Source organism: Musca autumnalis, unplaced genomic scaffold (assembly GCF_047663935.1).
Source record: "Musca autumnalis isolate F117 unplaced genomic scaffold, ASM4766393v1 scaffold_4, whole genome shotgun sequence".
NCBI classification, from domain to species: domain Eukaryota; kingdom Metazoa; phylum Arthropoda; class Insecta; order Diptera; family Muscidae; genus Musca; species Musca autumnalis.
In genome coordinates, this window is record NW_027411977.1 from 128,928,606 (window position 1) to 128,943,718 (window position 15,113).

Below are 15,113 nucleotides of genomic sequence, written 5' to 3' on the forward strand. Positions count from 1 at the left end.
TCAAATTACAGAAAGTTCGTCCAAAAAATAAAGCTAAGGTACGGAAAATCGGGAGGTTTGTTTTGGTGCTATACCAAAACATGGACTTACGTTGGTTAAACATTTTAAGTAAAATCCTCAAAGTATCGAAAATCAGGAAGTATCGTTATATTGGGGCAATGTTGACAACTGTTGATGCAGATGTGTGGTGACCACTACAACCTTCAAATGTAAAATTACATTTTGTTCGGTTAAAAATTTAGCTAAAATTGCAAAATCACTGAAAATTGGGAGATACCGTTATATGGGAGCTATATCCGAACATGGACCTATGTTGACAATTTTTGATGGAGAGGTGTTGTGACCACTAAGAACTTCAAATGTCAAATTACTGCTAGTTCGGTTTAATATTGGAGCTAAAATCATCAAATTACTGAAAATCGGGAGGTACCGTTATATGGGGGCTTTATCAATACATCTACCTTTCTTGACAATTTTTGGTGGAGAGGTGTGGTGTCCACTAGGAATTTCAAATGTCAAATGTTCAAATTACAGATAATTCGGTTAAAACTTGTAGGTAAAATTCTCAAAATACCGAAAATCGGGAGGTACCGTTATATGGGGCTATACCAAAACATTGACCTATGTCCACAACTTTTGTTATATAAGTTTATTGACACTTAAGAACCCTAAATGTCAAATTATAGCTAAATCGGTTTGAAAATGTAGCTAAAAACGTCAAAATACCGTAAATCGGGGGGTAACTTTATATGGGGGCTATTCCAGAACATGGACCTATGTCCAATAGTTTTGTTATATAAGTTTATTGAATCAGTCTGAAAATGTAGCTAAAAACGTCAAAATACCGTAAATCGGGGGGTACCGTTATATGGGGGCTATACCAAAACGTGGACCTATGTCCACAACTTTTTTAATATAAGTTTATTGATAGTTAAGAACCCTAAATGTCAAATTATAGCTAAATCGGTCTGAAAATGTAGCTAAAAACGTCAAAATACCGTAAATCGGGGGGTACCGTTATATGGGGGTTATACCAAAACGTGGACCTATGTCCACAACTTTTGTTATATAAGTTTATTGACACTTAAGAACCCTAAATGTCAAATTATAGCTACATCGGTCTGAAAATTTAGCTAAAAACGTCAAAATACCGTAAATCGGGGGGTACCGTTATATGGGGCTATTCCAAAACATTGACCTATGTCCACAACTTTTGTTATATAAGTTTATTGACACTTAAGAACCCTAAATGTCAAATTATAGCTACATCGGTCTGAAAATTTAGCTAAAAACGTCAAAATACCGTAAATCGGGGGGTACCGTTATATGGGGCTATACCAAAACATTGACCTATGTCCACAACTTTTGTTATATAAGTTTATTGACACTTAAGAACCCTAAATGTCAAATTATAGCTAAATCGGTTTGAAAATGTAGCTAAAAACGTCAAAATACCTTAAATCGGGAGGTACCGTTATATGGGGGCAATACCAAAACGTGGACCTATGTCCACAACTTTTGATATGTAAGTTTATTGACACTTAAGAACCCTAAATGTCAAATTTTAGCTAAATCGGTCTGAAAATGTAGCTAAAAACGTCAAAATACCGTAAATCGGGGGGTACCGTTATATGGGGGCTATACCAAAACGTGTATCTATGTCCACAAGTTTTCTTATATAAGTTTATTGACACTTAAGAACCCTAAATGTCAAATTTTAGCTAAATCGGTCTGAAAATGTAGCTAAAAACGTCAAAATACCGTAAATCGGGGGGTACCGTTATATGGGGGCTATACCAAAACGTGGACCTATGTCCGCAAGTTTTCTTATATAAGTTTGCTGGCACTTAAGAGCCCTCAATGTCAAATTATAGCTAAATCGGTCGGAAAATGTAGCTAAAGACGTCAAAATACCGTAAATCGGGGGGTACCGTTATATGGGGGCTATACCAAAACATTGATCTATGTCCACTAGTTTTGTTATATAAGTTTATTTGCACTTAAGAACCCTAAATGTCAATTTATAGCTAAATCGGTCTGAAAATGTAGCTAAAAACGTCAAAATACCGTAAATCGGGGGTACCGTTATGTGGGGGCTATACCAAAATGTGGACCTATGTCCACAACTTTTGTTATATAAGTTTATTGACACTTAATAACCCTAAATGTCAAATTATAGCTAAAGCGGTATGAAAAGTAGCTAAAAACGTTAAAATACCGTAAATCGGGGGGTACCGTTATATGGGGGCTATACCAAAACGTGGACATATGTCCACAACTTTTGTTATATAAGTTTAGTAACGCTTAAGAGCCCTAAATGTAAAATTAGAGCTAAATCGGTCTGAAAATATAGCTAAAAACGGCAAAATACCGCAAATCGGGGGGTACCGTTATATGGGGGCTATACCAAAACGTAGACCTATGTCCACAAGTTTTGTTATATAAGTTTATTGACACTTAAGAACCCTAAATGTCAAATTATAGCTAAATCGGTCTGAAAATGTAGCTAAAAACGACAAAATACCGTAAATCGGGGGGTACCGTTATATGGGGTCTATACCAAAACGTAAACCTATGTCCACAACTTTTGTTATATAAGTTTATTGACACTTAAGAACCCTAAATGTCAAATTATAGCTAAATCGGTCTGAAAATGTAGCTAAAAACGTCAAAATACCGTAAATCGGGGGTACCGTTATATAGGGGCTATACCAAAACGTGGACCGATATAGCCCATCATCGAACTTGACCTGCCTGCAAACAAAAGACGCATTTTCCCAAAATTTCAGCGTCCTATCTCCATTTTTGTGGATGCTAGAGTGATTACCACAGACGGACGGACGTGCACAGATCGACTCAGAATTTTACCCTGATCAAGAATATATATACTTTATAGGGTCGCAAATGAGTATTTCAATGCGTTACAAACGGAAAAACAAACTTAATATACCCTCCATACTATGGTGGAGGGTATAAAAATATCAAACAAGTAAAAAAGCGTTAAGTTCGGCCGGGCCGAACTTTTCATACCCCCCACCATAACATATTCTGAACTAAAATGGAATAATTAGTTTTCATTCCTGTCCCCAACTTTAAGTGGGTACGATAAAATGTCAGATAATGTACATAAAATGTTTCATTCGGTAGGCCCTTGTTTATGGTGCCCATATCTAACTATGTATGTTCACAATTTTTGGCGGGCTAGAAATTTGGAAGTACCGTTATATAGGGGTTATAATAAAACATGGACCTATGTTGACAGTTTTTGATGGGAGCCTTTAATGTCAAATAACTCCTAATTCGGTTAAAAATTGTAGCTAGAATCCTCAAAATACCGAAAATCGGTACATAACGTGTGAACTTCAAATGTCATTAACAGCTAGTTCGAAGGTATGTGGGCTATACGAAAATATGAACTTAAATGAAAAATTTTTGTTGGCTTTTAAATTTCAAATTACAGAAAGTTGGTCCAAAAAATAAAGCTAAGGTAAGGAAAATCGGGAGGTTTGATTTGGGGATATACCAAAACATGGACCTACGTTCCGTTAAACATTTTAAGTAAAATCCTCAAAGTACCGAAAATCGGGAAGTATCGTTATATTGGTGCTATGTTGAAAATTGTTGATGCAGATGTGTGGTGACCACTACAACCTTCAAATGTCAAATGACAGTTAGTTTGGTTAAAAATTTTAGCTAAAATTGTCAATTACTGAAAATTGGGAGGTTGACAATTTTTTATGGAGAGGTGTTGTGACCACTAAGAACTTCAAATGTCAAATTACTGCTGGTTCGGTTTAATATTGTAGTTAAAATCATCAAATTACTGAAAATCGGGAGGTACTTTAATATGGGAGCTTTATCAATACAACGACCTTTCTTGACAATTTTTGGTGGAGAGGTGTGGTGACCACTAAGAACTTCAAATGTCAAATGTTCAAATTGCAGCTAATTCGGTTGAAACTTGTAGGTAAAAAAATCAAAATTCCGAAAATCAGGAGGTACCGTTATATGGGGCTCTACCAAAACATGTACCTATGTTCATAATTTTTTCGAATATAAGTTTTTTGGTCACTAAGAACCCTAAATATCAAATTATAGCTAATTCGGTTTAGAAATGCAACTTAAATCGTCAAAATACCTGAAATCGGGCGGTAACGTTATATGGGGGCTATTCCAAAACATTGATCTATGTCCACTAGTTTTGTTATATAAGTTTATTTACACTTAAGAACCCTAAATGTCAATTTATAGCTAAATCGGTCTGAAAATGTAGCTAAAAACGTCAAAATACCGTAAATCGGGGGTACCGTTATGTGGGGGCTATACCAAAATGTGGACCTATGTCCACAACTTTTGTTATATAAGTTTATTGACACTTAATAACCCTAAATGTCAAATTATAGCTAAAGCGGTATGAAAACTAGCTAAAAACGTCAAAATACCGTAAATCGGGGGGTACCGTTATATGGGGGCTATACCAAAACGTGGACATATGTCCACAACTTTTGTTATATAAGTTTAGTAACGCTTAAGAGCCCTAAATGTCAAATTATAGCTAAATCGGTCTGAAAATGTAGCTAAAAACGACAAAATACCGTAAATCGGGGGGTACCGTTATATGGGGTCTATACCAAAACGTGGACCTATGTCCACAACTTTTGTTATATACGTTTATTGACACTTAAGAACCCTAAATTTCAAATTATAGCTAAATCGGTCTGAAAATGTAGCTAAAAACGTCAAAATACCGTAAATCGGGGGGTACCGTTATATGGGGGCTATACCAAAACGTGGACCGATATAGCCCATCATCGAACTTGACCTGTCTGCAAACAAAAGACGCATTTTCCCAAAATTTCAGCGTCCTATCTCCATTTTTGTGGATGCTAGAGTGATTACCACAGACGGACGGACGGACGGACGTGCACAGATCGACTCAGAATTTTACCCTGATCAAGAATATATATACTTTATAGGGTCGCAAATGAGTATTTCAATGCGTTACAAACGGAAAAACAAACTTAATATACCCTCTATACTATGGTGGAGGGTATAAAAATTATATCCTGTTTCGAAAATTAATGTATATTTCATTTAAATATTGAATAAGATGGTATATGAAACACGGTGTGCCTTAACAAATTTAAATGGAAGGTGCTTACACCTCGGAAGTTTTTGCTGATTTTGAAACTACAATGCTCATAGATGAGAAATATCAAGAAACGAAAAAAATCGCTGGAGGGATTTTCAAATAAATCGCGATTTAAGTTCTCATTTTTAGGGGTTCTTTAGGTTTTCACGATTTTGCTTGGAAACCGCGAGTCCTATGTAAATGGCCTAAAAAGAATGTTGTAGCTGTGAAAATTCTTAACAAGATTGACCTTTATGATATTTTCGTATGTTTTACCGTTTTTGAGATATAGAAGTTCAAATTGAGACAATGCACTGACTGTATCGCCTCCTTATAAAACAATGTCATTACTGCAATTTCCCAAATTAAACTTATATATCTTGAAAATGGCACAACCTAGAAAAAAATAAATCATCCAATCTTGTAAAGAATTTTCACAGCTTCAACATTTTCTTTAGTCCCATTTTCATATGTCTTGCGGGTTTCAAGCAAAATCGTGAAGATTTAAGATAAAAACCTAAAAATTTGAATTGAACCTCTATATCTCAAAAACGGTAAAACCTACGAAAATATCATAATGGCCAATTTTGTGGAGAATTTTTACAGCTACAACATTTTCTTTAGACTCATTTCGATACGACTTGTGGTTTCCAAGCAAAATCATGAAAACCTAAAAAAACCCTAAAATTGTGAATTTTGATCGCGATTTATTTAAAAATCCCTCCGGCGATTTTTTCTGTTTTTTTTTATTTTTCTTATCTATGAACATTGCTGTTTCAGAATCCGCAAAAAACATCCTATGTTTAAGCGGTTTCCATTAAAAGTTAGTTAAGGGGCACTGTGCATAATATTGTTTTATAAGGGGACGATACAGTCAGTGCATTGTCCCAATTTGAACTTCCATATCTCAAAAACGGTAAAACCTACAAAAATATCGTAAAGGACAATCTTGTGGAGAATTTTCTCTGCTGCAACATTTTATTTAGACCTATTTACATAGAACTCGCGGTTTCCAAGCTAAATCGTGAAAACCTAAAGAACCCCTAAAAATGTGAACTTAAATCGCGATTTATTTGAAAATCCCTCCGGCGATTTTTTTCGTTTTTTGATATTTCTCATCTATGAGCATTGTAGTTTCAGAATTAGCAAAAACTTCCGAGGTGTAAGCACCTTCCATTTAAATTTGTTAAGGCACACCGTGGAAATTGATATGATATATGAAAAAATAAATAAATAGACATAAAATGATATATCCCAGTAAAAATCCTCATTACAAACCTCCTTTCCCACCCATTATTTTAACAAGGGCATGTCGCGCGAAGTATCTGGTTATTTTGTAACCACTGAACAAAGTAGATTGTAACCACTGAAATAAGTAGATACTGAGTAGATTCTGACTACTTATTTCAGTGGTTACAAAATAACCAGATATTTCGTGCGACATGCCCTTGTTAAAATAATGGGTGGGAAAAGAGGTTTGTAATGAGGATTTTTGCTGGGATGGGCAATATTTTTAAAAAATGATCTTAGTTAAAGCCAAGGTTTGTGTACCCTTTCATAACTCGCGAATTGTGATTGCATATTATAAACTTGGCAATAAGTATTGGATTTGCGTGGAAGCTGTGGCTATATTTGTGTTAAAAAATGGATAAAAATGGGTTGAAGCCAAAGTGTCTTTTCTTGTTTTCTCTCGATTTGTAATTAAACCACACTTTTCATGATTTTCCAGTCAGTCAAAGTAAAAGTTTGAGCAAACTTAAGAAGGATAATTTCACTAATGTTTAACTTTTCAAAATTTGATCTGCGTCTACCATTAAATAATGCTGACATTTTGAAGCCACATTTTAAGTGTTTTTTTATATGAGGGCTGCACGAAAACTAACTGACCTAGGCAACACTGTGTGTTGCCAGACGCCATTTGAATTTTTTTGGAAAGTTTGACAGTTCACCCACTAAAATAACATTCAAATATGCCTGATGATCAGACTTAACCACCCGTGAAACGTAGCATAATGGTTGAATGTGTGGGACTTCGGTGGACTCCTAATTTTTCAATGTTCCTCTTAGGTCATATCGTAATATTTCTGCAAATCTTCAAAAAGTTCGAAGATGATAATTATCGGTCCACTCCTCACCTTATCTTCCTTCCAAATTACAAAAATATTCGCTATCCCGTTAAGCACGATATCTCACAAACGGAGCAACTACAGTGCCTGGCATAACTACATATTTTGACAAGTTTGAAAAAATTATGTGTTTGGTTTTTTAGTCTTCTTCAAAAATATGAAAACATATTCTGGCTAATCCTTTACTAGAGTACTTAAAATAAGTAATAAATTTTATCAATTCAAATGTACGCTTGCTCTTTTGTAATGGAAATAAAATTTCCATGCGTGGCATAAGTATTTTGACAAAATTGTTCTATTGAGTTTTAGACCTCAACAATTAAAAAAGTCTTATTTATATTTTTGATTTTTATCAGTTACGGTAAAAATAATATTTTTTACACACATCTGTACCGTTATGGACCCATTTAACTTTAAGTTTGAAATGTGCTCCACAAAATTGAGCCTTACCGTAGTAGCAGTGTTCTGCAAATGAATACATAACACTTCGATCAGTTTACTACCATGTTTTTGTGAAAGATCGTTTAAAGTGCCAAACTATTTATTACAGTCCACATCATTAAAGATAAATATTAAATATCGCAGTATTTTAAGTGGTGGATCAGACTGTTCTGATGCCTAGGAGCATTTGGGCATGGAAATAGCATCAGAAGGACATTTTTTCACAAAGATACTTAAGTTTTTGTCGTTTTTATACCCTCAGCCTTTAGGCTAAAGAGGGTATTTACACTTTGATACGACCGAAAATGTGCCTCATCGAAATAATGGTTTTAGACCCCAAGTATGTTTGTACGATATCCGTTTCAGACAATTTTGAGTAGATCTAGAAATGTCCGTCCGTCTGTCTGTCTGTCTGTCTGTCTGTCCGTCTGTCTGTCTGGCTGGCTGGTGCGCACGATAACTCTCGAACGGATCAATCGATTCGGATCAAACTTTGGGTATCGAAATATTTTGTCCAGATTCGATTTAAGTTCGAAGATGGGCCATATAGGTCCACTCCTTCAGATACCTCCCACACAAATGTTCAAAAATTGTCGCAAAACTTGTGCGTACGATAACTCTTGTAGGGAATAACGCATTTGGTCCATACTTTGCACATCGTGTAATTTCTACCAAACTTAGATGAGGTTCCAATATGGACTCAATCGGTCCACTCCTTCGGGTACCTCCCACACAAAATTTCGGAAAAGTTCAGTTTAGGACCTGGTCTCGAATCGCTTTGATTTTTGTTTACGCAAGTTGTATTCGCTGTCCTCTATACGACGCTGTAAGTTTCATTAGGGGCAAGTCCATACTTCCTGAGAAAATGGACCTGAAAATCACAAAAAACCCTAGGACACCGTGTTAGTGGTTGGAGCGCAAGATAACTCTCGAACGGATCTGCCGATTCGGTCCAAATATTGGCTTTCGTAATATTTTGTCCAAACTTAGTTAAAGTTCAAAGATGGATTATATCGGGCCACTCCTTCGGGTACCTTCTACACAAAATTTCAGTAAAGTTCAGTTTAGGACCTGGTCTCGAATCGCTTTGATTTTTGTTTAGGCAAGTTGTATTCGCTGTCCTCTATACGACGCTGTAAGTTTCATCAGGGGCAAGTCCATACTTCCTGAGAAAATGACCGGAAAGGTGCAAAAGCCCCTATGACGCCTTGTGTAGTGGTTGGAGCGCAAGATAACTCTAGAACGTATCTGTCGATTCGGTCCAAAATTTGACCTTCGTAATATTTTATCAAAACATAGTTTAAATTCGAAGATGGGCTATATCGGTCCACTCCTTCAGGTACCTCCCCCACAAAACTTCAACATTTTTCGGAAAAAGTTTGCGCACGATAACTCTTGAAAGGGGTGATCGATGTAATCTATACTTTACACATCCTAATATATCTACCAGATATAGATCAGGTTCGAATATGGACTATATTTGTCTACTCCTCCTGGTACCTCTCACACAAAATTTCGGATAAGTTCACTTTAAGACCTGCTCTCGAATCACTTTGATTTTTGTTGAAGTGATTTGCATTCGCTACCTTCATTACGACGGTAAAAGTTTTTTCAGAGGCAAGTCCATATTTCTTAGGAAAAAAACCGGAAAGGTGTAAAAACCCCTATTTCACCATATGTGGCGGTCTGAGAGCACGATAACTCTCGAACTGTTCAACCGATTTGGTCTTCGTCATATTATATCCAAACTTAGTTTCATGGGCAATACCGGTTCACAACTTTCGGTACTTCTTCCCAATATTTGAAACATGTAACTAAAATGCTAGGACGATATCACTTGAATGGGGCAACCAATTTGGTCCAAACTTTGAAAATTTAGTTTAATATCTAAAATGGCCCATATCGGTCCTCCCTAAAGGTACCTGCCCTACAGAAGTTCAACATTTGTGTCTTAGTGCAGTTAATTCCTAATCCACATTTTTGTCGGCAAGTTCAAATGTCCAAAAAGGGCCACAAAATTCTGAAGAGACCTTAAATACATTCGATCTGTCCGGAGGTGAAGGCTTCAAATTAGCTGAGGGTATATATCTGTCGGCAAAGCCGACTGACACTTTTTTACTTGTTTGACTAAAGTTTACCGAAAAGTCTATTTTAAAATGAATTATGTTCAAATATATTTTCATCAGTCCACAATATGCTCTGCCACAATGATTGTGAGGCTTTAATGATTTTATTGAAAATCTACTTGACAATTTTTGTAGCTATACCTTATCAAACGCGTGAAATAGCAAAATATTACTTCAAAATATTTTTTTCTAATGCCTAGAGGTTCTAGTCTTAATAGAGAACTTGTTTCGACATCGAAATTGCCCAGGAGATGAGGATTTGTGTGCATAAGTAAGATTATATTTGTAATTCTACTCTATTTACCGGAGAGCAACTTCTGTAATTTCACATTTTCTGCCCTAATCCATTTCATCAGCAATAACACTAAGAATATTCACAACATTTTCAAAATCAACAACAAAATTCCGCCAAACATCAAAAGCATCCTAGAGAAGCACGTCTATAATTTCAATAACAAAATTCTTAACCTCCTAATACAACAAAAACACAACATAACTCACAAAAACAGAGTAAAGCAACAGAAATTACAAGAACAAATGACAGACCTGTTGCAAGAAGAAGACCTGAAACTATTCATGGAGAGTGAAAATAAACTGCTGGAGAGTTACACCAATACATACAAAACAACACAAATAAAACAAGTAAAAAAGCATTAAGTTCGGCCGGGCCGAACTTTTCATACCCTCCACCATAAAATATTCATTCCTGTCCCCAACTTTAAGTGAGTACGTTAAAATGTCAGATAATTTACATAAAATGCTTCATTCGGGAGGCCCTTTTTTATGGTGCCTATATCTAACTGTTGACAATTTTTGGTGGGCTAGAAATTGGGAGGTACTGTTATATAGGGGTTATAATAAAACATGGGCCTATGTTGACAGTTTTTGATAAGAGCCTTTAATGTCAAATAACTCCTAATTCGGTTAAAAAATTTAGCTAGAATCCTCAAAATATCGAAAATCGGTACATAACGTGGGAACTTCAAATGTCATTAACAGCTAGTTCGGAGGTATCTGGGCTATAAGAAAATATGAACTTAAATGAACAATTTTTGTTGCAGAATTTTTGTTGACTTTTAAATTTCAAATTACAGAAAGTTCGTCCAAAAAATAAAGCTAAGGTACGGAAAATCGGGAGGTTTGTTTTGGGGCTATACAAAAACATGGACCTACGTTCCGTTAAACATTTTAAGTAAAATCCTCAAAGTACCGAAAATCGGGAAGTATCGTTATATTGGGGCTATGTTGAAAATTGTTGATGCAGATGTGTGGTGACCACTACAACCTTCAAATGTCAAATTTCAGTTAGTTCTGTTAAAAATTGTAGCTAAAATTGCCAAATTACTGAAAATTGGGAGGTACCGTTACATGGGAGCTATATCCGAACATGGACCTATGTTGAAAATTTTTGATAGAGAGGTGTTGTGACCACTAAGAACTTCAAATGTCAAATAACTGCTAGTTCGGTTTAACATTGTAGCTAAAATCATCAAATTACTGAAAATCGGGAGGTACTGTTATATGGGGCCTTTCTTGGCAATTTTTGGTGGAGAGGTGTGGTGACAACTAAGAATTTCAAATGTTCAAATTACAGATAATTCGGTTAAAACTTGCTGGTAAAATTCTCAAAATACCTGAAATCGGGCGGTAAGGTTATATGGGGGCTATTCCAAAACATGGACCTATGTCCACTAGTTATATAAGTTTATTGACATTTAAGAACCCTAAATGTCAATTGATAGTTAATTCAGTCTGAAAATGTAGATAAAAACGTCAAAATGCCGTAAATCGGGGGTACTGTTATATGGGGGCTATACCAAAACGTGGACCTAGGTCCCCAACTTTTGTTATATAAGTTTAGTTAAACTTAAGAACCCTAAATGTCAAATTATAGCTATATCGGTCTGAAAATGTAGCTAAAAACGTCAAAATACCGTAAATCGGGGGTACCGTTATATGGGGGCTATACCAAAACGTGGACCTATATCCACAACTTTTGTTATATAAGTTTATTGATACTTAAGAACCCTAAATGTCAAATTATAGCTAAATCGGTCTAAAAATGTAGCTAAAACAGTCAAAATACCGTAAATCGGGGGTACCGTTATATGGGGGCTAAACCAAAACGTGGACCTATGTCCACAACTTTCGTTATATAAGTTTATTGACATTTAGGATTCCTAAATGTCAAATTATAGCTACATCGGTCTGAAAATGTAGCTAAAAACTTCAAAATACCGTAAATCGGGGGGTACCATTATATGGGGGATATACCAAAACGTGGACCTATGTCCACAACTTTTGTTATTTATGTTTATTGATACCTAAGAACCCTAAATGTCAAATTATAGCTAAATCGGTCTAAAAATGTATCTAAAAACGTCAAAATACCGCAAATCGGGGGGTACCGTTATATAGGGGCTATACCAAAACGTGGACCTATGTCCACAACTTTTGTTATTTATGCTTATTGATACCTAAGAACCCTAAATGTCAAATTATAGCTAAATCGGTCTAAAAATGTAGATAAAAACGTCAAAATACCGCAAATCGGGGGGTACCGTTATATAGGGGCTATACCAAAACGTGGACCTATGTCCACAACTTTTGTTATTTATGTTTATTGATACCTAAGAACCCTAAATGTCAAATTATAGCTAAATCGGTCTAAAAATGTAGATAAAAACGTCAAAATACCGCAAATCGGGGGGTACCGTTATATGGGGGCTATACCAAAACGTGAACCTATGTCCACAAGTTTTGTTATATATGTTTATTAACACTTAAGAACCCTAAATGTTAAATTGTAGGCAAATCGGTATGAAAATGTAGCTAAAACCGTCAAAATACCGTAAATCGGGGGGTACCGTTATATGGGGGCTATACCAAAACGTGGACCTATGTCCACAACTTTTGTTATATAAGTTTATTGACATTTAAGAACCCTAACTGTCAAATTATAGCTACATCGGTCTGAAAATGTAGCAAAAAACGTCAAAATACCGCACATCGGGGGGTACCGTTATATGGGGGCTATACCAAAACGTGGACCTATGTCCACAACTTCTAATATATAGATTTATTAACACTTAAGAACCCTAAATGTCAAATTATAGCTAAATCGGTCTAAAAATGTAGCTAAAAACGTCAAAATACCGCAAATCGGGGGGTACCGTTATATGGGGGCTATACCAAAACGTGGACCGATATAGCCCATCATCGAACTTGACCTGCCTGCAAACAAAAGACGCATTTTCCCAAAATTTCAGCGTCCTATCTCCATTTTTGTGGATGCTAGAGTGATTACCACAGACGGACGGACGGACGGACGGACGTGCTCAGATCGACTTAGAATTTTACTCTGATCAAGAATATATATACTTTATAGGGTCGCAAATGAGTATTTCAATGCGTTACAAACGGAAAAACAAACTTAATATACCCTCCATACTATGGTGGAGGGTATAAAAACTCAAGTCTTTGCAACAACAAAGTGCAGAAATTAGAATGGATAACCAAAACGGATGGTTTGTGAATAAAACTGAAGTAGAGATTCCAAGTGACATTGAGTGGTTGCTCTCGCTTGGCCCCAAATATGCAACGTCAACAACAACAAAAACGTTTCCATTATTTGACATTATTGCAGAAGGAGAGGACTGCATACAAACAATCGACGATAAAGAAAAACAAGAGATCGCGAGAACAAAATTAGTAACACTCATAGACGAACACATGAAGAAGAAAACAACAACAACACTGCCCGCGAGAGACAAACAAATACTTAATACAGTGGGTCGATGCAGAACCTTCTTAAAACAAAATACTGACATAATTATTATACCCTCCACCATAGTATGGAGGGTATATTAAGTTTGTTTTTTGGTAATCACTCTAGCATCCACAAAAATGGAGATAGAACGCTGAAATTTTGGGAAAATGCGTCTTTTGTTTGCAGGCAGGTCAAGTTCGATGATGGGCTATATCGGTCCACGTTTTGGTATAGCTCCCATATAACGGTACCCCCCGATTTACGGTATTTTAACGTTTTTAGCTACATTTTCAGACCGATTTGGCTATAATTTGACATTTAGGGTTCTTAAGTGTCAATAAACTTATATAACAAAACTTGTGGACATAGGTCCACGTTTTGGTATAGCCCCCATATAACGGTACCCCCGATTTGCGGTATTTTGACGTTTTTAGCTAAATTTTTAGACCGATTTAGCTATAATTTGACATTTAGGGTTCTTAAGTATCAATAAACATATACAACAAAAGTTGTGGACATAGGTCCACGTTTTGGTATAGCCCCCATATAACGGTACCCCCCGATATACGGTATTTTGACGTTTTTAGCTACATTATCAGACCGATGTAGCTATAATTTGTCATTTAGGGTTTTCAAGTGTTAATAAACTTATATAACAAAAGTTGTGGATATAGGTCCACGTTTTGGTATAGCCCCCATATAACGGTACCCCCCGATTTGCGGTATTTTGACGTTTTTAGCTACATTTTCAGACCGATGTAGCTATAATTTGGCATTTAGGGTTCTTAAATGTCAATAAACTTATGTAACAAAAGTTGTGGATATAGGTCCACGTTTTGGTATAGCCCCCATATAACGGTACCCCCCGATTTACGGTATGTTGACGGTTTTAGCTACATTTTCAGACCGACTTAGCTATATTTTGACATTTAGGGTTCTTAAGTGTCATTAAACTTATTTAACAAAACTTGTGGACATAGGTCCACGTTTTGGTATAGCCCCCATATAACGGTACCCCCGATTTACGGTATTTTGACGGTTTTAGCTACATTTTCGGACCGATTTAGATAAAACTTGACATTTAGGGTTCTTAAGTATCAATAAACTTATATAACAAAAGTTGTGGACATAGGTCCACGTTTTGGTATAGCCCCCATATAACGGTACCCCCCGATTTACGGTATTTTGACGTTTTTAGCTACATTTCCAGACCGATGAAGCTATAATTTGACATTTGAAGTTCTTAAATGTCAATAAACTTATGTGACATAACTTGTGGACATAGGTCCACTTTTTGGTATAGCCGCCATATAACGGTACCCCCCCGATTTACGGTATTTTGACGTTTTTACCTAAATTTTCAGACCGATTTAGCTATCAATTGACATTTAGGGTTCTTAAATGTCAATAAACTTATATAACTAGTGGACATAGGTCCATGTTTTCGAATAGCCCCCATATAACGTTACCGCCCGATTTCAGGTATTTTGAGAATTTTACCAACAAGTTTTAACCGAATT

At 36.0% G+C, this 15,113-nt stretch overlaps 1 protein-coding gene across 1 annotated transcript in view; it reads right to left on the reverse strand.

The window, feature by feature from the left end:
- The window catches only part of LOC141402657 (adenylate cyclase type 6), a 555,913-nt gene that overhangs the window by 284,857 nt on the left and 255,943 nt on the right, over window positions 1-15,113 (reverse strand). The gene's annotated exons all lie outside the window — the stretch shown is intronic.